Source organism: Lynx canadensis, chromosome B4 (assembly GCF_007474595.2).
Source record: "Lynx canadensis isolate LIC74 chromosome B4, mLynCan4.pri.v2, whole genome shotgun sequence".
Lineage (NCBI taxonomy): Eukaryota > Metazoa > Chordata > Mammalia > Carnivora > Felidae > Lynx > Lynx canadensis.
In genome coordinates, this window is record NC_044309.1 from 1131378 (window position 1) to 1153521 (window position 22144).

The window sequence follows — 22144 nt, forward strand, 5'->3', positions numbered from 1 at the left end:
AGTAGCCCTGATGGTCCTGATTCTGACTCTCGGCATGCAGACCTGGCCTGTAGCATCACAGAGATGTTTCTGGATGATGCGCTTTCTTCTGGAGGGGGGGGGGGAGACCTTTAGTATCTCGGGAAGCAGTGTTGCTCAGGTGACCAGGGGCCGGGTGTAATGGGAGGTAGAAAGGAAGGCTGGGAGGGCATTGCTTCGGGGTTAGGCCTCCGAACACAGGCCGCAGGGAGCTAGATGGTGGTCATCCTGGGGTCAGGGAATGGCAGCACATTCCCCTGTATCTGGGGAACCACTGACTGCACCGCGATTGACAGGCGCCGGCACGAGGCTCCCACAAACCCTTTCTTTGTGCTCCCTGCTTGGGCACCTCAGCACCATGTGGCGTGGATCCAAGGCTAGGAGGTACTGTGTCTTGGCAGATTGCATTTTCCAAAGCCGGCTGTGCCAACGTTGCCCGTCCTGCCAGCTCCTCTTTCCATGGACCTCCGTGTGGCCGCTATGCAGTGGTTGGCCCTATGTCCTCTCCTTGGAGACTGTCCCAGCAGATAGAGCGAGGAGGGGATCGTGGCATGTGACTTTGGTTCCTGGGGTGCTCCCTCTTGGAACCCAGCCAGGAGGGACCCTGTGCGGAGGAGCCTCCGTCCTGGCCATGGGCCAGGCCGAGCTCTCAGACCACAGCCAGCACCAACCTGCAGCTCCCGGCCACGCCCTCTGGGGAGGGGTCCTTAGCGCCCAGCCAAACCGCCCAGCTTGAGCAGAGGGGCACCATCTCCCCCAAGCCCTGCCCAAACGGCAGGTGCATGAGCAGAATGAATGCCTGTGGGTTTCAGAGTGGTTTTGATGCCATAGTGATGAACGCAGATAGAGGTAGGGTGTTATGGACCATGTGTATGCAGATCATGAGGGGTTATTTGGCCCAGGACTTAAACATGGACTCTCTGATGTCATTCTGACCCAGATTCAAATCCTGCTGTTGCTACTTAACAGTGGCCTGACTCTGAACATTACGTAGGCCTTGATCTCCCCTTCTCTGAGATGGGGCTAGTGCCTACATCACACGATTCTTACCAGGTGCAGTGCGAGAGTGGGTGTGAGATGCTGGGTCCTGGGCCCGGTAGTGTACATGCAGTGTCTCACTCTGCTCTTGTCGTCATTGTTGCCCGGACTCATGCAAACGCAAAGTTTCCTAGAAATACTCCTCGCTTATATTGTTGGTCAGTGAGATTACAGTTTTCTCAGGACTCGGGCCGTTTGAGGGACACGTTCTGGCACCGTTAGGCAGGTGCATACGATGCTGAGCGTTGTGTGTTGAGACAGAACTTCCTGAAACGCCTCCCGGAGTTGACTCCTCCCTGGGCCCGGGTTAACCCCGACCGTGCCGTTGCCCAACCTGGCGGCTGCTCTTCCGGCGCCATGCGCCCTAAGGGAGCCTGGTTACCCGCTGAATAGTGGGGCGGCCTGAAAGCTGCACCTTGGACTGTACTCCACACCCCATGCACAGACACTGCCTCTTCTTGGATCCAAAGCCGGTCTCAGGGAGAAATCACGCACATGTCAACTGTTTGATATAGTCCCTATTCAGTGAACGCATCGGTCAGTTTTGGGTGACTTAAACTATTCGCTTGATCTTTTATCAGCTTCCAGTGTGTTATTCTGTTTTCATATGGAGGACGGTGTTATGCCAACGGCGCATTTGGGCATTAAATATTGTCTGGAGTTACGTTGTCCTGCGGCGTGGGCTGCTTGTTTGCCCACCGTTCTCTGCTTCGGGTTCCGTCCTCTCTTATTTTGTCCTCAGGCCACATGATTTTGTGACTGTCAGCATGAATGATGCCTGAGGACGAGAGTTCTGTCCTATTCATCGTGGTGATCACCACACCGACACACGCACACGGTGCACCCCAATCACAGTGTGCATTTCCCTTGGGGGGGCCTCGTAGAGCACACCCGGCTTCTGAAGCACCCCCCCAAGGCAAGCCAGAGTGGAACAGGATTGTCAGAGCCGCCACTGGGGAGAGCTCAGCTGTGTCCACAATGGCCCCGGAGAAACCACAGTGGAGACAGTGTCTCAGGCGTTTCCACTGTTATCTCATCTCTACACCTGTCCCTTGGGGAAAAGAACAAATCAAAATTTATTGAGCAGGACACTAATGAAATATAGAGACGAAGAAGACAAGGTCCTCTATATAAAAAAGCCTGTAATACAAAACAGGAAATACAGGAAGAACATCGTGGGATAGATGGTAGCCAACATTCCTCAAGGGTTTGCTGCATGTCAGGTGCTAAGTGCCCAGTGAGTCGTGTTTCCCTTGGTCTACGTTATTGTCCTAGGATACTATTACTACCCCACTTTACAGATGAGCAAGCTAAGGCTGGGTGAAGTCAGCCTCCTGGCCAGAGGCACATGGGGTCCTGAGTGCACACAGGTGTGGTCAGAGCCCCCGCCACAGACCCCCCGCCATGCTCCGTCGCTGTTCTGCCTCAAGAGAGGTGGACAGAGCAGGAAGGTGTGACTTAGACTCAGACCACACGAGCACATGAGCCTAATGAACCTAAACAGGCATAGAGGTGGAGGCAGGAGTGTGAAATTCTGCCTCTCACACAAATTTGGGTTTTATGACTATCTTAACTGTAGGAGTTTAGGGAACAGAGGACCCCTGGTCGTTGGGGAAGGAGGACTTCCCAGGGGTCAGGAGAGCACCCGGGGACATCTGTGGGTCCACAGGCCCCTTCCTGGATCCCCTGAATCAGAATTTCAGGCAGCAGAGCCCACACCAGCATTTTCTTTTTAAAAAAAATTTTTTTAATGTTTATTTATTTTTGAGACTGAGAGAGACAGAGCATGAATGGGGGAGGGTCAGAAGAGAGGGAAACACAGAATCTGAAGCAGGCTCCAGGCTCTGAGCTGTCAGCACAGAGCCCGATGCGGGGCTTCAACTCACAAACCGTGAGATCATGACCTGAGCTGAAGTCCGACGCTTAACCAGCTGAGCCACCCAGGTGCCCCAAGACTTCTCCAAATGTCTTTTAAAAAATGTTTTTTAATGTTTTTATTTATTTTTGAGACAGAGACAGAGCGTGAGCAGGGGAGGGGCAGAGAGAGAGGGAGACACAGAATCTGAAGCAGGCTCCAGGCTCTGAGCTGTCAGCACAGAGCCTGACACGGGGCTCGAACTCACAGACCGTGAGATCATGAGCTGAGCCAAAGTCGGAAGCTCGACCGACTGAGCCACCCAGGTGCCCCCACATCGGCATTTTCTGATCAAATTCCTAATCCTCAGCACCGCAAGGTAACACGTGACCACCCGGCCTGTCTTTGGCGGGACCCCCTTCACCTGAGATGTTTCTTCTTTGTGATTCCCATGCACTGACCCAACCTGCCATGTGGCTGTAACCCTCACTTCCCATGCTGCGTCCACTCCTGCAGGGCCCCTCACCTGCCAGCGTTGTGTAAACGTGGAGAGGGCCTGTGGGTCAGCAGTGGGGGCGGATGGCAGGGTTGGTGCAGACCGGGGAACTGTGACTGGCCAGCCAGCCACGCCCCCACACTTCCTGGGGTTGGGAACCAACCACCTTCCCCCGCAAGAGCAAAGACCTGGGCATGTGCCTTGGAACAGCAGTCTGACTTATCATCTTGTAGTCTCCAGTCTGGGTCCCCAGACAGCAGCCTGCTCCCTCTCACCCGCTGGCTCTGTGCCTGCCCAGCCCCCACTTCTTTGGTCTTTGCAGGCCTCACCCCACTCATCGCCACTCAGTGCCCCCCACCAAATTCGTCCCCTCAAGGGAGACGGCAACCTGTATCCTTCCCTCTGCATGTGTCGGGATCAACCAAACAAATCCAGGGGCACAACGGTAAGGTCCCCTGTCCCAAGGGGACAGGCTCTAGCTGCGGCTTATTTGCCGAACAAAAAAATTCTTTGCCAGTGGATAAGAAGATCCCTCTTATGTATGATGGGACAGATATGAATAGACAGGGCTGGGGGCTGGCCACTTCCGTAAATACAGTTTTACAGACACAAAGGCACTTTTAGTCATGTATTGTGGGCATTGTTAAATTCTACATGATTAGTTATAGTGAAGAAACAGTCTAGGGAAAATGAATAAAATAGTGTTTTTAAAATAAAGGATCTACATAAAGTAAAAGGTGGGGGACATTTATATGGATGGCTCATGCTACGTTGATGACAAAAGTGTAATAACCTCAGGGACCAGCCTTCTTTTTTCCCTATGGCTGACTGATTACACTCCCTGCGTTCTGCTGTTTCTTTTGTGAATTTGCTCTCTGGCTCCTGTGCACCTTCAGTGGAGAGCAGCTGGAGGGCCACGGGGGCTCAGTGGTCGGGGGGCAGGTGAAGGCTCCCCTCCTGACAGGCAGGAGGAGAATGGTGCCAGCACCACGGCTCACCTGGGGCAGTTCCTGGGGACCAGGCGCGGTGGGACGAATGCTTTGTGGATGGGCAGCCAAGACTGAGCGTGTCAAGCTGACTCAGCCAGTCAGTGTTAGGATTAGAATCTCACGCGCGTGTTTGAATTCTGGCTCCAGTATCTGGGCTCTTGGCCACAGTATACCCTTCCACAACCTTTTTACTAAGGATTTCAGAAAAGCCTACGATGAGAGACCACATGTTTGTTACCTTAATAATTGAGAGCTGATGGTTATGTGCACAGATACCTATGCACCTACCTATTGGTTAAGTAAATTTGTAGCTACTCACAATTACCTAAATTGTTACATAGCCATAAATCTGTTTATACTTATTAACAGTGGTTACTACTTTAACAATCACCTTCAAATTAAAATAAAAAATATGTAGAAAATAAACTAAAATTGCATTGGAAAAATGTAATATTTCTGTTTTTCTTAAGCTTGTGATTTCTGATGTACTCAGGAAGATATTTTGCATCTGGGTTTAATTAGAATCTTTAAAATGTCATTAGTGTGCTAATAAGAGGGTGCCAACAGATGAAGTCCTCTGTTTGGGGTTGATTCATAGTTGTTTGAGTTCATTAGGATTTAAAAAGACATGTACAAGGAAAGCCATCCCAGTGCATCAAGAGAAAAAGATGCATGTAGAAAAAGTAGTTGTCCCATAAAGGAACAACTTTATTTACTTTCCCAGCTTTTGTTAAGTTCAAGAAGAGTTTTATAATTATTGCCTAAATAATAAAGAATGCTAACACCTGTTTTGCAATATCCCCATTGACATCAGTGTCATGTTCACTTATGAATGCCATAAAGGACAAACTCCAAATGCCTCTGTCTTGTGACTTTGCCGCCCACCCTCCCGCTCCCCACAGTGTTCTTTCTTTACCCTGAAAATAGGTTCTGGAGAGGAGAAATGAAGTAGATGAAAATCACTAAATAATTTCAAATAGTGCATCTGAAGCACTAAAGCCAGGGCTTAGCCATCGTCGTGCATTTCCTCAAGCTCACAGAGATACTTGAGACCAGAGAGACACATATATCCCAGCCCTTTTTACTAGACATAACAAATAGGATAGAGATGGCCCAGAAAATGCCTATTCTTTCAGCTGAACCTCCACGGACAAGAAAGGCATTGCCTCCATGCCCTGGTCTCAGTGCTGCTGTGTGCACACCTGTGACCTGGACTTCATGTTGTCACACTCCCTGGAACCAGTGCCAAATCTGGCACCACTGTGCATGCCAGCCGGCTGGCACCCTTGCACTCATTGGCCAGTCAAGGCCTTTCCTGCTGAAGTGAGCCCTTAAGCTCTGGAAGAAGTGACTGTTCCTTCAAATGTATAGACACCAAATCAAGGCTACATGGAACACAAAACATTTCTAGTAACCAACCCTAAAGGAATGGAGACCCATGAATTTCCTGACGAAGAATTCAAAATAATGGTTTAAAAGAAGCTCACTGAGCTACAAGGAACAAGATAGACAACTTGATGCAATCAGGAAAACAATACATGAACAAAATGATGGGTTTAACAAAGAGATAGAAATAATAAAATAGAGCCAAGGGGCACCTGGGTGGCTCAGTTGGTTCAGGATCTGACTTTGGCTCAGGTAATTATCTCATGGTTCATGGGTTTGAGCCCCATATCGGGCTTTGTGCTGACAGCTCAGAGCCTGGAGCCTACTTCAGATTCTGTGTCTCCCTCTCTCTCTGCTCCTCCCCTACTCACGGTCTGTCTCTGTCTCTCAAAAATGAATAAATATTAAAAAAAAAAAGACTTTCTGGAACTGAAGAATACAATGATAGTAATGAAAAAAAAATGTAACAGAGAGCTTCAATGACAGACTTGATCAAGCAGAGGAAAGTGCCTGTGAATTCAAAGACAAGGCATTTGAAATTACCAAGAGGAGAAAAAAGAATAAAAAAGAGTGAAAAAAGCCTATGAGATTTATAGGATGCCCTCAAAGGAGCAAAATATGCATTCTTGAGAGTCCATAAGGAGCAGAGAAAGAAAAAAGAGGCAGAAAGCATATTTAAAGAAATAATGACAAAAAAATACCCCAAATCTAGGGAAGGAAATAGACAGATGGATTCAAGAAACCCAAGGATTTCAAATAAGTTAAACATAAAGAGGTCTACATGGAGATACATTGTAATTATATTGTAGAAATCAAAGGCAAAAAGAATTTTGAAAGCAGCAAGGGGAAAGTGACTCGTCACATACAAGGGAACACCTGCAAGATTACTGGTAAACTTCTCAGCAGAAACCTCATAGACCAGAAGAGAGTGGGTGACATATTCAAAGTACTGAAAAAAATAAGACCAACAAAGTACTAAACCTGGCAAACTACCCTTTAAAAATGAAGAAGAGGGGTGCCTGGGTGGCTCACTCAGTTGAGCGTCTGACTTCCTCTCAGATCATGATCTCACAATTTGTGAGTTCGAGCCCCGCGTTGGGCTCTGTGCTGACAGCTCAGAGCCTGGAGCCTGCTTTGGATTCTGTGTCTCCCTCTCTCTGCCCCCCTCCCCCCCACTCACACTCTGTATCTGTCTCTCAAAAATGAATAAATGTAAAAAAAAAAAAAAAGAAGAGATAAAGACTTTCCCAAATAAAAATTGAGGCAGTTTATCACCTTGTTTCTTGCCTTGCAAGAAATACTGAAGAGAGTTTTTCGAACAAAAACAGATGCACTCCAAACAGCAACATGAAAACATGTGGAGGCATATATTTCACTCCTGAAGGTGAACTGGGTAGACCCACCAAAGACAGAATATGCGACACTGTAATGGTGGTGAGTGATTTTGTATGCGACTAAAGTAAAATTGTTACCAATTGTTTACAGCTATAAATATATTTTATGCGTGCCTTGCAGCAACCACAGAAAAACTATAATAGAGGTACAAGAGAAAAGGAAAAGAATCAATGCACATCACTGCCAAAAATGCAAGTAACAAAGGAAGATAGCAAGAGAGCAACAAAGTGATAAAAAACTATAAGCCCAGTAGAAAACAAGGAACAAAGTGGCAATAGGAAGTCCCCTCCTCCCCATAATTACTCCGAAGGTCAAATGGATTAAACTCCCCAAACAAAAGGCCCAGTGTGGCTGAAACAAACGCACAAGATGCAGTGATGTGCTGCCTAAAGAGACTCCCTTACGGGTAAGGACACACAGGCTGAGAGAGAAGGGGTGGAAGATACTTCGTTCAAGTGGCCACCGGGGAACAGAGAGGGAGCTATACTGCTTTCAGACAAAATAGTAAACTACGAACGCCGTGGCAAGAGACAAAGAGGGTCATTATACGACGAGGAGGGAGTCAATTCAACAGAAGGGCTTAAGGGTTATAAACATCTGTGTACCCAACATCAGAGACTTAAATATACAAAGCAAATTTTGACAGACCTGAGGGGGAGAGCAACATCAATGCAGGGATGGTAGGAGACTGTTACATAGTCCTCCAGTGCCATGTTGCAACTACCACTACGTTATCATATAATACTGTTCAATAAGAGGGATTGTCCATGAAGCTACAATTACTGCTGTGTTATATAATACTGTTCAATAAGAAGAGACTATTACATGATGCTGCAACTACTACTCTATCATCACATAATACTGTTAAATAATAGGAGACTATTATTTTCAACAGTGGACAGAGCACCCATGTAGAAAATCAATAAAGAAACGGGTGATTTGAACAAAAGTATAGGCCAAGTGCATTCTAACAGGCGTGTACAGAACTTTCCATCTCCAAGCAGAAGAATGCACATCCTTCTCAGGCACGCAGTGAACATCCTCTAAGATAAATCACAGATTAAGTCACTTGGCAAGTCTTAACAAATTTAAGAATCTAGAAATCATTCCAAGCCTCTTTTCCAACTGCAGTGGAATAAAACTAGAATTTTTTTTTAAAGAGAGAAAATTCACAAATAAATGGGAACTGAATAACATCGTCTTGAATAACTATTGGTTCAAAGAGGAAATGAAAATGGAATTTAAAAAGTGTTTCAAGGGGCACCTGGGTGGCTCAGTAGATTGAACACCTGATTCTTGATTTCAGCTTAGGTCATGACCCTAGAGTGGTGGGATTGTGCCCTGTGTTCGGCTCTGCACTGAGCGTGGTGCCTGCTTGGGATTCTCTCTCTCTCTGCTCCTCCCCCTGTTCTCTCTCTCTCTCTGTTCTCTAATATAAAAAAATAATGGCAAATTAAAAAATATTTTGAGTCAAATGAAAACAAAAGCACAGCATACTAAAACTTAGGGGATTCAGCAAAACCTGAACTAAGAGGGAAGTTTATAGCAATAAATGCCAACATTGAAAAAGAAGTAACATCTCAACTATGGAACCTAACTGTGCACCCCATCTAGGAAAAGAAGAGCAAACTAAGCCCAAAGCTATGAGGAGGAAGGGAATAATAAAGAGGAGAGCAGAAATAGAGAATAGAAAACGATGGAAAAAAGTCAACAAATCTTTGAAATTTGTTTTGGGTTTTTGAAAAACATATACCAAACTGACCAACCCTCAGCTAGGTTAACTGAGAAAAAAAGCCTCAAATGAATTAACTTAGAATGAAAGAGGAGACATTACAACATGAAAATGGTCATGAGAGGTGTGATGAACAATTATACGCCAACAATTGGATAACACTGAAGAAATGGATAAATTCCCAGAAACCTATGACCTACCAAAACTGAATGAAGAAGAAATTGAATGCCTGGAAAGACCAAATAACAATATATATCGTTGTTTTAACAAATACAGAGATTGAATCAGCAAGAAAAACATCTCTCGACTAGATTTCAATTTTTAAAAAGTTAAAAATCTCTCAACAGGGGCGCCTGGGTGGCGCAGTCGGTTAAGCGTCCGACTTCAGCCAGGTCACGATCTCGCGGTCCGTGAGTTCGAGCCCCGCGTCGGGCTCTGGGCTGATGGCTCAGAGCCTGGAGCCCGTTTCCGATTCTGTGTCTCCCTCTCTCTCTGCCCCTCCCCCGTTCATGCTCTGTCTCTGTCCCAAAAATAAATAAAACGTTGAAAAAAAAATTTTTTTTAAAAATCTCTCAACAAAGAAAAGCTCAGGACCAGATGGCCTCATTGGTGATTTCTACTAAACATTCCAAGAAGAATCAATACCAATTATTTTAACACTCTTCCAACAGATAGAATAGGAGAGAACACTTGCACCTAATTTTATGAGGCCAAGTCACCCTAACGCCAAAGTCAGACACAGACACCATGAGAGGAGAAAGCGACAGGCCAATATCCCTGAGCACAGGTGCAAAAATCCTCCATAAATACTGGCAAACCCAATTCAACAGCACGTTAAGAGTGATGGTGACCACGCAGGGTTCATCCCTGGGATGTGAGGACAATTCACCCTAATTGATGATGTGCTAGAGGCCCCAGCCAGAGCAGATACACGAGAGAAAGAGGCAAAAGGCATTCACATTGAAAGGAAGAGGTAAAGTGATCTGTTTGCAGTTGACATAATTATATGTGTAGAAAACCTGAAGGCTTCCCAGCAGTCTCTTTTACTTCGGTGGTTTGTTCACATGTCTGATGGTCCCACTGGGGTGAAGGCTTCTGGGTTCATCTCTGGATTCCTGGACTAAGCAAGGGGCTTGCCAGGCCGTGGGACGTGACAAATATTTGGAAAAGTCAGCGTCACAAATGGAGTGGTGGACACAGTCTGCTTCGGCTGGGTAGTGTTTCAAATATGAAAGCAAGATGCCCCTTTGGGTGGACGCCCTCCTGTCGGGCTCTCCTGCCTCTCCAGATGGCACTGGTCAGCCTCTGCAGCCAGCAGGCCTCTGTGCACCCTCTGCAGAGGAGGGGACCCCCAGGGGTGTCTTCATGTCTGCGGACTTCCTCTGAGGCTCCAGTGGTCACTGCTGCTCAGGAAGGAGCCTTGTGCAGCTGCAGGGGTTCGGGGCTTACAGGGATGGACCGTGCTTGTATCAGGCATGTGTCAGGCCTGTCTGATGCCCCCACGACCTCTCCTGTGGCAGTGACCTTAAGGCCATCAGCCCGCCTGTGTCCGGACAAGCTTCAGGGCCCAGTGGCTGCTGTGCAGGCCGGCAGATGGGCGTCCTATCCCCTGGGGGGGCTGGTGGGCCGGCAGGCGCTCGGGCCAGAGACACGGTGGAGGAGACAGAATGTGACCAAAAATTCCCACTAAGGGCCTTTTATCTGCGATAAAGAGAAGTTGTGTTTTCTGTCAGACGTGGCATTTCACGTTCCCTGGCTTCCTCACACGCATTAATGAATAAATATTTGTCTCCATGAAATGTTTAGGGGGAAATAGAAAACATTACATAAATTACTTTTTCAGGATCAATAGCCATCACTTTGTGAAGCCTGTTTATCCCAATTAGACAAAATGCTTTTGATCTGAGGCCAAGCTCTGGCCCTTCTCTGTGGAGGCATTTTCTTCCCAAATCATAACACACTTAGAAACTCAGTAGGTTTTTTGTTTTTGTTTTTCCTGGTACAGTCGGTGGGTGTTCTGTTCATCCCACATCGTGCCCGAATCAAAGATGGCTCGTATCGGCCTCCTGCCCTGTCGTGAGGAAGCCTTGCCGGGTCCCGTAACGGTGCTGAGGGTGACACATGGTCCCCGAACATGGACGTTGTGTTCCTAGGACGGGGCCACAGGTCCTCTGTCCGCGGCTCACTTGGAGGACGTCTGCGGCCCCGAGCAGAGGTGGGAGCAAGCAGCTGTGGCCTGTTCTCTGAATAAGGGTCCTGTTAATGGGATGCTCTCACCCTGGCTTTTCCTCAGTGGCTCGCGGGGAGAAAAACCCAAAGCTGGGTGGTAGCAAATATGTTGCTAAGATACCGACGTTCTGTGACTGCAAAGTTGAACCTTTTTGGGAAAGTCTGTCACGGCCAGAGAATGAGAGAAAGAAGGGGAGAGATTTCAAAGCAGTTTTCCTTTTCATGAGGCCTGTTTCATTCTCTTCCGTCGCTGTCTTTCTTCTCCTGTGCATTCAGAAAGCCGCTAATAGGTTTTGGAAAGCAAGTCTTGTTTTTGTTGTGAGCCTCTGGGATTTCCCTTTTGCATTTTAAGGGCACTGGCTGGGAAGGCTTGGACTCGCCAGACAAACTACTATACCAGTGGAAGTCTGTCCAGTTTCTGATAACACCAGAACTAATTTATTTTTTGTTTATACTCCACTACCTTTGACAAAGCTTCCTCTGGAGATGTATATCTTCATTCTCAGCTCTTCTGGTTTGTCATCTTTTTTTTTTTTTTGGCTTTGTTTTGCAACTGACAAGGGGAAAAAAAATCTGACATCAACCTTGGAAGATGGTAATGCATTCAAGATTTTTTTTTTCCTTTCAGATCTGATAAAAATCTTGCCTAAAACCATGTCCAACCTTTTCAGCAGGAAGTCCAGATGGCTTTGCAGCCTGTATAACAGACTTTACTCACTGATGCTTTGCAGAGTGTCGGCAGGGCAATGTGTTTCCCGAAACAGAAATGCAAAACAAAAGACGGCAGTTGGCTGTGTCTCGGGGCAGGTCTGGGGGCACGGATGTGGGGGGCACGTGGGGGGCGGAGGGGAGTGCAAACAGAGGAGAAGTCTTAGAGCTCTCTCAAAAGGCAATCTTGAGAATGAGAATTCCATCCGTGGGAGCCTGGGGGGTTGGGGGGGGGGACATGGCTGAAAATCAGCTGCATGTGGGGCAAAAATGGATTTTTCTCGACGGGGAAGAATGTAACTTCCCTACTGTTGAAGATGAGCTGTTGCTGATGTGATCAGTGAGGTGTGTTTGCCCATCTCTTTCAGCCGAAGGGTTCCTGCAGTGTCTGCTGTGGGCGATTTCCTCTTTGGTGTCCACTGGAGACTTACCATCAGCAGTGTGTGCATGAAGTGAGGCCGGGAAGACTCGCGCCGGCAGTGGGCGCAGGCAGGAGTGACGTCTTTGGTCACTTATTTTTACTCGCTGTCAGAATGAGCCATCATCATTCCTAGTTATGCCTTCGCTAGCCACAGCTAGCGCATTCCGGGAGGATGAGATCATTTGCAAACATAGCTGATGAGGTCTTTGGCTTTCTGGGGAGCTGAGTGTGTAGGACTGACATCCTATTTTCCATCTGGAGGAGCGGAGGCTCTGGTGGCGACGACTTCAAGCTCCTTTCGTTAGCAGCCAGGCCCAGGGACGGACGGTTTTCCTCCGACTTCCCCCAGGCCGCCTCCCTGCGCCTGCACACTGCTGTCTCACTCCCCCATCCAGCCACATGCCCAGTGGATACAGCTCTCCGGCCCTTCTCTCTCTCGCTCCCGATTCCGGAGCTTGGTTGGGCTCATTATGATGCCTGGGATGGGATAGCAGCCACCCACGTCCTTCCCCAGCCGCCTCTGCCTCCGCCAGGCAGCCATCCCTAATTGGCCCGACCCAGCTCTGACCCACCTGTGCACCATGGCGTGACGTGGTGGTTCTCAGCCCTGCGTGCGTGTTATATTCTTCTGGGGAGATTGAAAACATTCCAGTGCCAAGGCCCCAGCCTACACCAATTATAATAGAGCGCCTGGGGGTGAGGCCAGGACTTATGTGCCTTTAAAAGCAGATTCCAGCATGCAGAGAGAAAGTCACTGCATAGAGGTAAATGGCTTACGTTGGTTTCTAGTGAAAACACTTGAATGTCTTCATCAGGTGTGGTGCCACGTTTCGGCTACTTCAACTTTGGTGTGCTCGGAAGGCCAGCACACCATCTTTCTGTCTGGGATCACGTGATGGGCCCATCGGCGGAGGCGTGAGTGTGACCTGGGAGGGAGGAAAGTCACAGGAGTGACAACCCCAGGAATGACCTTCCTGTGTGTACAGGTCCTGATAAGGACCTGACGAGTTGGGTGCAGGGAGATATGTGTTCCAGGTATTTGGACACCCGTCGGAATGTGTTCAAATGAATCGATGCGAACTTTTTGGCTTTGTAAAGCTGTTTTGGGAAACACTACGGCACAGTAGCACAGTTTCTTGAGAAAAGCTGGGGACAGTACGCGAGATGTCTGATCCAGCTTAGGAGACAGGAGAGCACGGGGAGCAGACGGACGTCTGAAAGGCTGAGCTGCTGTGCGACTTTGTTTCTTCATCTGCTAAATGTACCAACGTTATCAGTCTTGTCGCTAAGATTTGGTTTGTTTGTAGATCGGAAATAGCAGAGGATGGTCGTTAAGAATTTTTTACTTTCAGTATTATCTGAATCTGAAATACAGAATAATGATAAATATTGTTTTCTTTCGTTTGTTATCTCAGAGTATTCTTCAGAGAAATAATCTGTAGGACGTCTGATATGGGAACCATACAGCTTCCTTAAAAGTCTGTGAACTGAGACGTTAGTAGCAAAATGGCTTCATATGTGGTGTATTAGTTAAGTGCTTTCTGGGTGACCGATAGTTCCCAAACTCAGTAGGAAGCCTCGGCTGTTTGCTCAGCGTCTGGAGTCTGGCTGGGGTGAGTGACCTTTCTGGGCTTCCCAGTGGCGAATGTCTGGCCCTGGCCAGGTGAGGGGCTCCTGAGACGAGCTCCCATCACTGTGGGGCCAGAGGGGCAAGCGCGGTCCAGGTGCTGGGGCAGGACGGGCCCCTGAGCACCTGCTGGTCCCTCCAGACCCGCAGCGCTGGGGTGGGGGACAGCACCCTTTCCAGGGCCAGGAGGAGAGAGCGAGTATGAGCTCACCTGCCCATGCAGTCTGCGTCCCTGGCTTGGTGTAGGGTGTGAAGCACCGTGGAGGCTCTGGAAAGGTTGGGCTGCGCCCTGGGCCCGAGGGGCTGGTCTGCTTTGTGACACATGCTCCTTGAATTGCAGGGCCCTTGGCAGAGGTGGGGGTGGGGGGAGGGGGTGTGCCCTGGAAGGCGGGTCTGGACGGTGCCTTTCCAGCAGCTCTCGCCAGGTGAGATCTGGTGTCCAGAAGGACTGACAGACAGACGGGGCGGGGGGTGCTCTGGAGGTCAGAGGGTGGGGAAGGGTGGGTGGCCGTGAGGTCGTGAGGTCATGACTGCTGTCGCGGTGGGGGGGGGGGTCTCAGGGCTTTCTGCCCTTAGGTCTGTGACTTAGGAGCACCAAGCACCCCACCCCACCCCCACGCGATGGGTGGGGGGTGGGGCCACACACCTGCGCTCCCAGTGAGGCAGGGAGGGGGTGGTTCCCGTGCGGGCGCGGGGCCTCCCCACCCCGGGGATACCCACGCAGCCAGACGGCGGATCCGAGTTTTGTAAGCCTGCCCCCCCTTCCCCCGCCTCCCAGGTCTGTGGCCACAACGTGTGGCCTCCCAGGTGACCCGGTTCCCCAGTTCCGACCAGATTCTGGTCTCTCTGTCCTTCAGTGCTGCCAACCTTTCCTTCATCCCTGAACCAGCCAGTGGGGCCACCTCCTCCTTCTTGGGGAAGGACCTCACCCCTTCCCTGAGGAGAACCAGACATGGCCCCTCACCATCCAGTCCTTCACCTCCATGCCCCAGCCAGCACCCTCCTCCCTGGGCCTCCGGATTTTGCACTTCGCCCTCCTGCCCCCTGCCCCCGCCCCCTGCCCCCCTGCTCTTGCCTCCTGCCCTCCTGCCCTCCTGCCCTCCTGCTCCAGTCTTCCTACCACCCCCCCCCCCGTCCCCCGTCCCCCTGCCCTCCAGACCCTGCCGTTTTGACCTCCTGTCCTCCTTCTCCCCCACCCCCGCCCTTCCTAATTCCAGTCTCTCCACACTTTTGTTTGCTTGTGTATCAGTCAGACTGGGTTGAATAGCGTTCCACCAAATTATATCCACTTGGAACCTCAGGATGTGCGCTCAGGTGGAAATAGTTAGATGTAATCAGTTAGGATCTGGAGATCGGGGTTTAGAGTCGCTGGGAACCTGGTCCCTGGTTGCTTATGGCTTCACTGTCAGCTGAAACTTGTTAGTGCCAAAGCCTACCAGTGCCAGACTCAAATTTGTGCACACTCAGCAAGTTAAAACTAACGTGAACGAGCAGGTTTTTAGCCATTGAGAGATTGCCTACTTTTCAGACTGCACAGAACCTGACAGCTGTTACCCATAGATAAGACAGGTCCCAAGATGCGGTGGTCCTTGGCGTTCTCTGATCCAGAGCCCCCTCACCAGACTGCCGAGTCACCTCACCTAGACACGTAACCCTCTCTGAGCACCCAGGCCCTCCTGGCCACCCCAGGACAGGCTGGTGCTGTGAGGGACGCCCTGGCCTGCAAACCTGTCACGGTGTTGTCTTGTCTAAATAACCTCACGTGAGCTGCCACCGCTGTGTGGCCATGGCTCCTTCCTGGATCTGCCCCGAGATGCCTGGACCCTTCACAGGCACAGACAGAGGCGGGTCCTGGGGTGGCCGGTCTGGCTCCCAGAAGCTGGAGGGAGGAAGGAGCCTCAGCCCAGGCGGCGCCTTGGTCTCCATTCTGCTGTTGAGTTTTGGCAACAGGGGAACACAGTTCTGTGGTTCTCAGCTGTTCGTATGTGGTGATTCATCACGCAGCCCAGGGATACCCACACACACGACCTTGCTCTCCACCCGTGCTGGGTCTCTGATGTGCCCAGAGTCGTGGGGCTGGCGGCTGGCACGTTTTCACTGTATTTATAAGCACAAACAGGCCCCTGTTAGCAGGAAGCCGGGCACCTGTCCTGGGCCACAGAGCCTCGGCGGTGAGGCTGACTTGTCTCCCTCACACCAGAGACTGCCCCAAACGGAGCATCCATGCCTTGATTCCTTCAGCAGATGTGCACTGAGTGCCCCGTGCGTGCCCTGCACTGTGCTGTGCGTCAGAAGAGACCCCTGTCCTTTCTGGACAGTAACACGTGTACAAAACACATCGACCTTGAGGGAGCCTGGAGGGGAGGTGGCCAGCCGACCACAGGGCAGCTGAACAGAGATACAGAAGGCCGTGCTGGAAGAAACAGGACACACGTGACAGGCATGGAGGAGAAAACCGCGTCCGGCATCCCAGGGCCACACGGCCTCTCCTGTCAATGCTGTTATTTACTCAGTGATGGATGGCCACCCTCCTCAGCCACTCCGCCAAGCCAAGCAGAAGAGTGCTGTCACGTGTGCTCCGTGTTCAGAAGGGAAGGCAGGAGCTGCCCGGCGGGACATAACAATTCGGGGGTCGGGGAAGGACCCTGAGACCAGCAGGCAGGTAAGCAGAAACCCGACAGAGATCAAGAGTCGCTAGGTAAACAGTGGGGTGGGAATGGCCTCACACACGGAGGCTCGGGTGTCTGGGTTACTGGGGGGCCGGGGGTGGCCACGCACCGTGGATACTCCCGTTTTCCTTCCTGCCACCCCTTCCCTCTTGTCCAAGGGTGGTCCTTTCCCTGCTGTGGTGACACTTCCCGCAGAGCACAGGTGTCAGAAAATTTGCGAGACTTGCGGGCCTACCGTGTGCCATCACCTCCATTTAAAACCGCCGACTCCGGTGGGCGCTCGCCCCGGTCCCGGGAAGCGCTGCTGCTGGGAAAGCCCGCATCTCTCCTCTCTCCTTAAGAGCGAGGACCGGGGAGTGCTTCTTCCCGCCCCAGGTTCCTGCAGCCACTTAGCAGGTCAGCAGATTTATGGACTCCGTGCCCGGGTTTTAAAGATACAAGATAAAAGCGTAGAGCTATTTATTTGACTGCATTAAAAATCTCCTACAGGAGCCACTTAACTTTTGAATGTTGGTAGATGTGAGCGGTAGCGGCCAGGCCGGACTTGTTGGCTCTGGCTACCGCCAATAGAGGGTGACAGCAGTTTTCTGTATGGGATTAGCTGAAATCGAACACATTGACTTCAGAATCTAAACCGGTGATACAAAGAAGGCTTGTATATGTTACTAAAAACAAAAGCTGTGGGATTTTATATAGAATATGCACGTCTACCGTAAATCTCCCGGAAAGCCAACCTGATGCAGACGCGCGGGACCTTCTCCGTGTCTCTGTCTCTGATAGTCTATCCCTCTCCCAGGGTCCATCACTCTGGCTGATGAAACACTGGGGTGAATAATGAGAACCCCGAGGGGGTCATGCAAGGCCACCTAAGGAACCATTACAGAATTCCTGGCAGTTTATTTCCTGTCATGGATGTTTGCACAGACGGCTCTGGTACAACACCATCAGGTAACTCTGTTTTTCCTTAGTGGACTTTATTTTTCAGACAGTTTGTAGTTTTAGAGCAATAGTGAGTATAACATAGACATTTCCCACATACGCTGCTGCCAACACACTGCAGCCTCCCCCACCGGCAGTGTCCCCACCAGATGGTGCATTTCTCACAATCACTGCCCCCACAGGGCATGTCGTCGTCACCCGAGTCCATGGTTTACACTGGGGTCACTTGGCGTTGTACATGCTGTGGGTCTGGGCAAATGTATGAGGACAGGTGTCCGCGTTGTGTTATCACACAGAGCAGTTTCACTGCCCCCAAATCCCCTGTGCTCCACCTGTTCAACCCTCCCTCCCTTCGACTCCCAGAAATCCCTCATACTTTTCACCGTCTCCACCGTTCTGCCTTTTCAGGGTGTCAGATAGTGGGAGTCACACAGGATGAAGCCTCTTTAGATCGGCGCCCCTCGCTTAGTCATACGCTGTCAAGTTTCCTCCGTGTGTTTCCATGGCTTGTTAGCTCGTTTCTTTTCATGGCCGAATACTGTTCCACCTCCTGGATGGACCAAGTTTGTTTATCCAGCACCTACTGAAGGACATCTTCGATGCCTCCAAGTTTTGGCGATTGTGAATAAAACCGCTATACACATCTGTGGGCAGGGTTTTGTACCAACACAGCTTTCAACTCATTTGAGTAAACGTCAAGGGGCACGGTGGCCGGGTCGTGTGGCGAGGGTACGTTTAGTCCTGTAGGAACCCACCAGACCGTCCTCCCGAGTGGCTGCCCCCGTCTGTGTGCCCGCCTGCCGTGCGTGAGAGACGCTGTGGCTCAAGGTCCTCGCCAGCATGTGCTGGTGTCTGGGGCCTGGGTTTGGGCCCTTCTAACAGGCGAGCAGTGTTGTCTCCTTGTCTGAATTTGCACTTCCAGGTAACTATTTTTTTTAAATGTTAATTTATTTATCTTGAGAGAGAGCATGAGTGGGGAGGGGCAGAGAGAGAGAGGGAGAGAGGGAATCCCAGGCAGGCTCTGCACTGACAGCATGGGGCCTGACGTGGGACTCAAACTCACAAACCGTGAGCTGAAATCAAGAGTCGGATGCTTAACCGACTGAACCACCCAGGTGCCCCAGTCACTAATTTTTGACTGTACAGTTTACTTTTGCGGGCTCTTAGCCGGCTGGGAAACTCTAACCACAGATCACGTCTTTGTTTTTCTATTTCTAAAGGACAGGATACAGAGAGAGCATGGGGTTCATAGTCTTCTCCAGCTTTTTATTTTCTCGGCCTCAGAAGAGTTTATGAAAGTGGTTTTCTAGAGCCAGTAGATGTGGCTTCTTGTAAGATGGTTTTGGCCAGGATCAGATTTTATCAGACCCATAGACCGAGATTTCCTAGAGGGAAAACAAAATGGGCAATAATTCCATACAATGAGGTTCCTTTACTAACGGATATTTAGACTGTACTACATTCACTTCCTCCCCTATAGTAAACAATGTAGTTTTCACTTGAGGGAATGAAGTTTTGGGTTGTTTCTGGGAAGTTCAGGACTCTGTACTCACAGGGCGATCAACAGACACCATCACTTTGAAGGTACTGAGCAATGAAATTGATTAAAAACAAAATGGCGCCACTGCCTAAATAGTGTGTGGTTGATCTCAGCCTCCTCTTGACTATTCCATCTTACTTTCACTTATAGACCGCCCCCCCCCCCCCCCCGCACCCCTGCGCAGCCATCACTGGGCATGTGCTGAAGGTGATCCCTGCGCTGCATGAGGCATGATTAGCGGACCAGTGTTCATCCCTGGGACAGGGATTCTGCGAGGCTGGTCAGTTAGACTCTCGGGGGTGGTCATGGGGGTGATAAATTTAGCTGCAAGAAGTGGTGATGCTCTTTTGCTTGTTTCTGGCTTAGATTTAGAATTTGAGAAGTTTTGTGAAATGTACCAGGACCAACACCTGCCATGCCAACCGCAGGGATTTCAGTCAGATTGCACGTTATTCTTTGTTGCTAAGTGTTGCCATTCATGGTTTCGGGTCTGGCAAGGCGGGCTGAAGTCTTCAGTTCCAGTCTCCAGGCAGCCCACGGCCCAGCGGTCAGCCTAGATTTGGGGCCGTTGGGGAGGGTTTTGTCTGTGGTGGAGTCTGCCCTCCTCCTGTCTCACATGGCGCCCTCAGGGCGCTCCTGCTTTGAGTAAGATGTTGCTCTGTCCTTCCACCGCTTCCTTCTGCAGATTTGGACTTGCTCCTGCCTGTCTGATTTCAGGTGCTTCGTTCTGCTTGGGATTTCCAGCTGTGGCTCCTTCTGTCCTCTGCACAGTGGTTTAATTTCTGTCGGTTTTTGTTCTCGTCTTAACTCCGTGTGTTCCCGTGATCAGCTTGCACCCTCACTTCTCCGTGTTAGCCTGCTTCTTAATCCTTGCTTCCAGAGAGCCCGCCGTGATTTCTCGCTGCCTCATTCATGCCGCACCTGCTTACTGCGGCTGGCTTGGGGACAAGTATGATCCAGGGACGGGGTGCACACAGAGACTAGAATGACTGCCGGTTTCCACAGTGCCCCGCGAGGAGACACGTTCCTGGATGCTAAGACTCCCCACTTCTATGAGAGTGGCCTCAATGGGGCGTTGTCTGCATCAGATGTTAAACACTTCTGATAAACTACAGACGCCTAAGAACCAGTGTGGAAAGAAAGGCCTTCTTGTCTGTGTGTAAGGATCTGCTGCCTAAGTTAAATTATGAACCTAGCTGGCAGGTGCCACTGAAGCCCACTGTGTGCCCGGCCTGCTGGGAACAGGGCTAACCTGGTGCCGGGCTGATGGGACTTCTCCGCCAGGCTGGGGACCCCTCTCCTGGCAGCTCCTGGTGGCCCCTCTTGGTGGATAGGAGGGAGGGGCAGAGCTCTCTCTGGGTCCAGCCCCTGCCCGCCTCAGGAAGTCAGGGAAGGAGGAGACACAACTATAAAGAGGAGAAAGACCTTTTAGTCACTTGAATTAAAAAGGAGTGAGGTTCATGGTTGAATGTTGAACTATATGAACCTGGCTGTAGTTGACTTCTGAGCTCGGTAATGTCACATACTTGAACCTAATCCCTTAGACAAGTGCTCTGAAGTAGATGTGGGTTTTAGTTACTCAGGTGAGGTCTACACCAGTCCTCCAACAGTGTAGACTTGCCGGGAGGGCCTGCAAAGGAAGGCAAGTGCCCTGTGGCGGTGGAGGCCGGACAAAGGGTGACCACGGGCCAAAAGATCTGCACTAAGTCTGTGCTTTGCCGTTACCCACCCATGTCCGTGGGCAGGTGCGGCCGCCTGTCCAGTGCCTTCCGTAAAGAGAGGAAGGGGGAGGCTCGAGGGTGGAGAGGGGGCAGACCGGACACTGGCCTGGAGCTGCCTGCCACCAGCCTGTCCAGCTCCAACATGGCTCTGGCCGAGCTCTGGCGTTTCTGGTGTGCAGTTTGGCCTGGGGCGGCCACACGGAGCTGCCTGGGCCGGAGTCCCCGGGGCCTCGGTCATGAGCACAGTCTGTGCGCATTGTTGGCATGCCTCCTTTTGCGCGCTGAGACACCAGGCCTGGTGCCCCAGGGCGGCCCTGCAGGGACGGCTGTGTGCCTGTACCTGGCGTTGGGCCAGAGGCACAGGGGCTGCTGGTGGGGGCTGGGCGCACAAGGGCGCCCCGAGGAGCCTCTGTGATTCGCTCACCCCCAGGTGTCCCTCCAAGGTCCTTGTAGCTCTTCCGTCTGCAGGAATGTGTGTGAGGCTGGCCCTGCACAAGAGCAGGTGCCCGGCAAGGATGCATGCGTGCTCCGATCCGCGCTGGCCCCGCCCTGCCCCGGGGACCGTCCCCTCCCTGCCAAGACGGAAGCCAAGTTAAATGAATTTCTTTCTGGAGCCAATGGGCCGGATCTTAAGCCTTCCTGAGAACTGAAGTGTAATTTAAGAAACTGGAAGAAATTATTGAGTTGGTGTCCTAATCCCCCGAGAGTCTCCGTGCGCACTCCACTGAGCAGCCTAATCCCCGCTGGTGCCTCGACCCCGGTGGAATCTTTAATTACCAGAATCTCATTTCCGCTTCGTGGGCTACCTGAGTAGCATCTGTCGCTCAAATAAACTCATGTGAAAATAAAGTATTAAAATCAATAATTCAACTCGGGGGTGAAATGGAACAGAAAACCAACTGCAGCCTGCGCGCCAGATTCCTGGGCGGCCCTCGCGAGGCTCTGACCTCTGCTCTCTGCGTCTTCTGCAGGGGTGGCGGTGTGCGTTTTGGCATCTGCACTGTCTGGAAACGGGGACAGCCGCCTTCTTACAGGACCGGGCCCAGTCCGCGGGAGAGGCGCTGGCCACTGTCCCCTCTGGGTCAGGGGTCACCTCTAGGAGGGGCCACGCAGGCCCAGGAAGTTCTCTTATCTGTTTCCATCCTGATGACATATCTGAACTGGTCTGAAAGGCCACCTTCTCTGGGATGTCTCTCCGGATTACCCGTCTCTGTAGGCTCATGAAAAGCACCAAGGGTTATCAGTTGCTTGTCATTTTGTGTAGTGCTGTGATAGGCACGTGACTGCCTCTCCGAGTCATCCCAGAGGAAAGGACACGGCTGGTGTGTGGCCTCCCAGACTTGCGTGGCCCCTTCTTGTCTGCGAGGGAGTGATCTGACCT

The 22144-nt window shown here is 50.8% G+C and overlaps 1 protein-coding gene and 1 long non-coding RNA gene across 2 annotated transcripts in view; one reads left to right on the forward strand and one right to left on the reverse strand.

The window, feature by feature from the left end:
* Positions 1 to 22144, reverse strand: part of ADARB2 (adenosine deaminase RNA specific B2 (inactive)) — a 139287-nt gene that overhangs the window by 64168 nt on the left and 52975 nt on the right. The window lies entirely within an intron of this gene.
* LOC115519236 lies at positions 16493 to 18419 on the forward strand. The gene is made up of 3 exons (XR_003970433.1): positions 16493 to 16556; positions 17360 to 17511; positions 17911 to 18419. It is a non-coding gene; the product is annotated as an uncharacterized LOC115519236 (long non-coding RNA).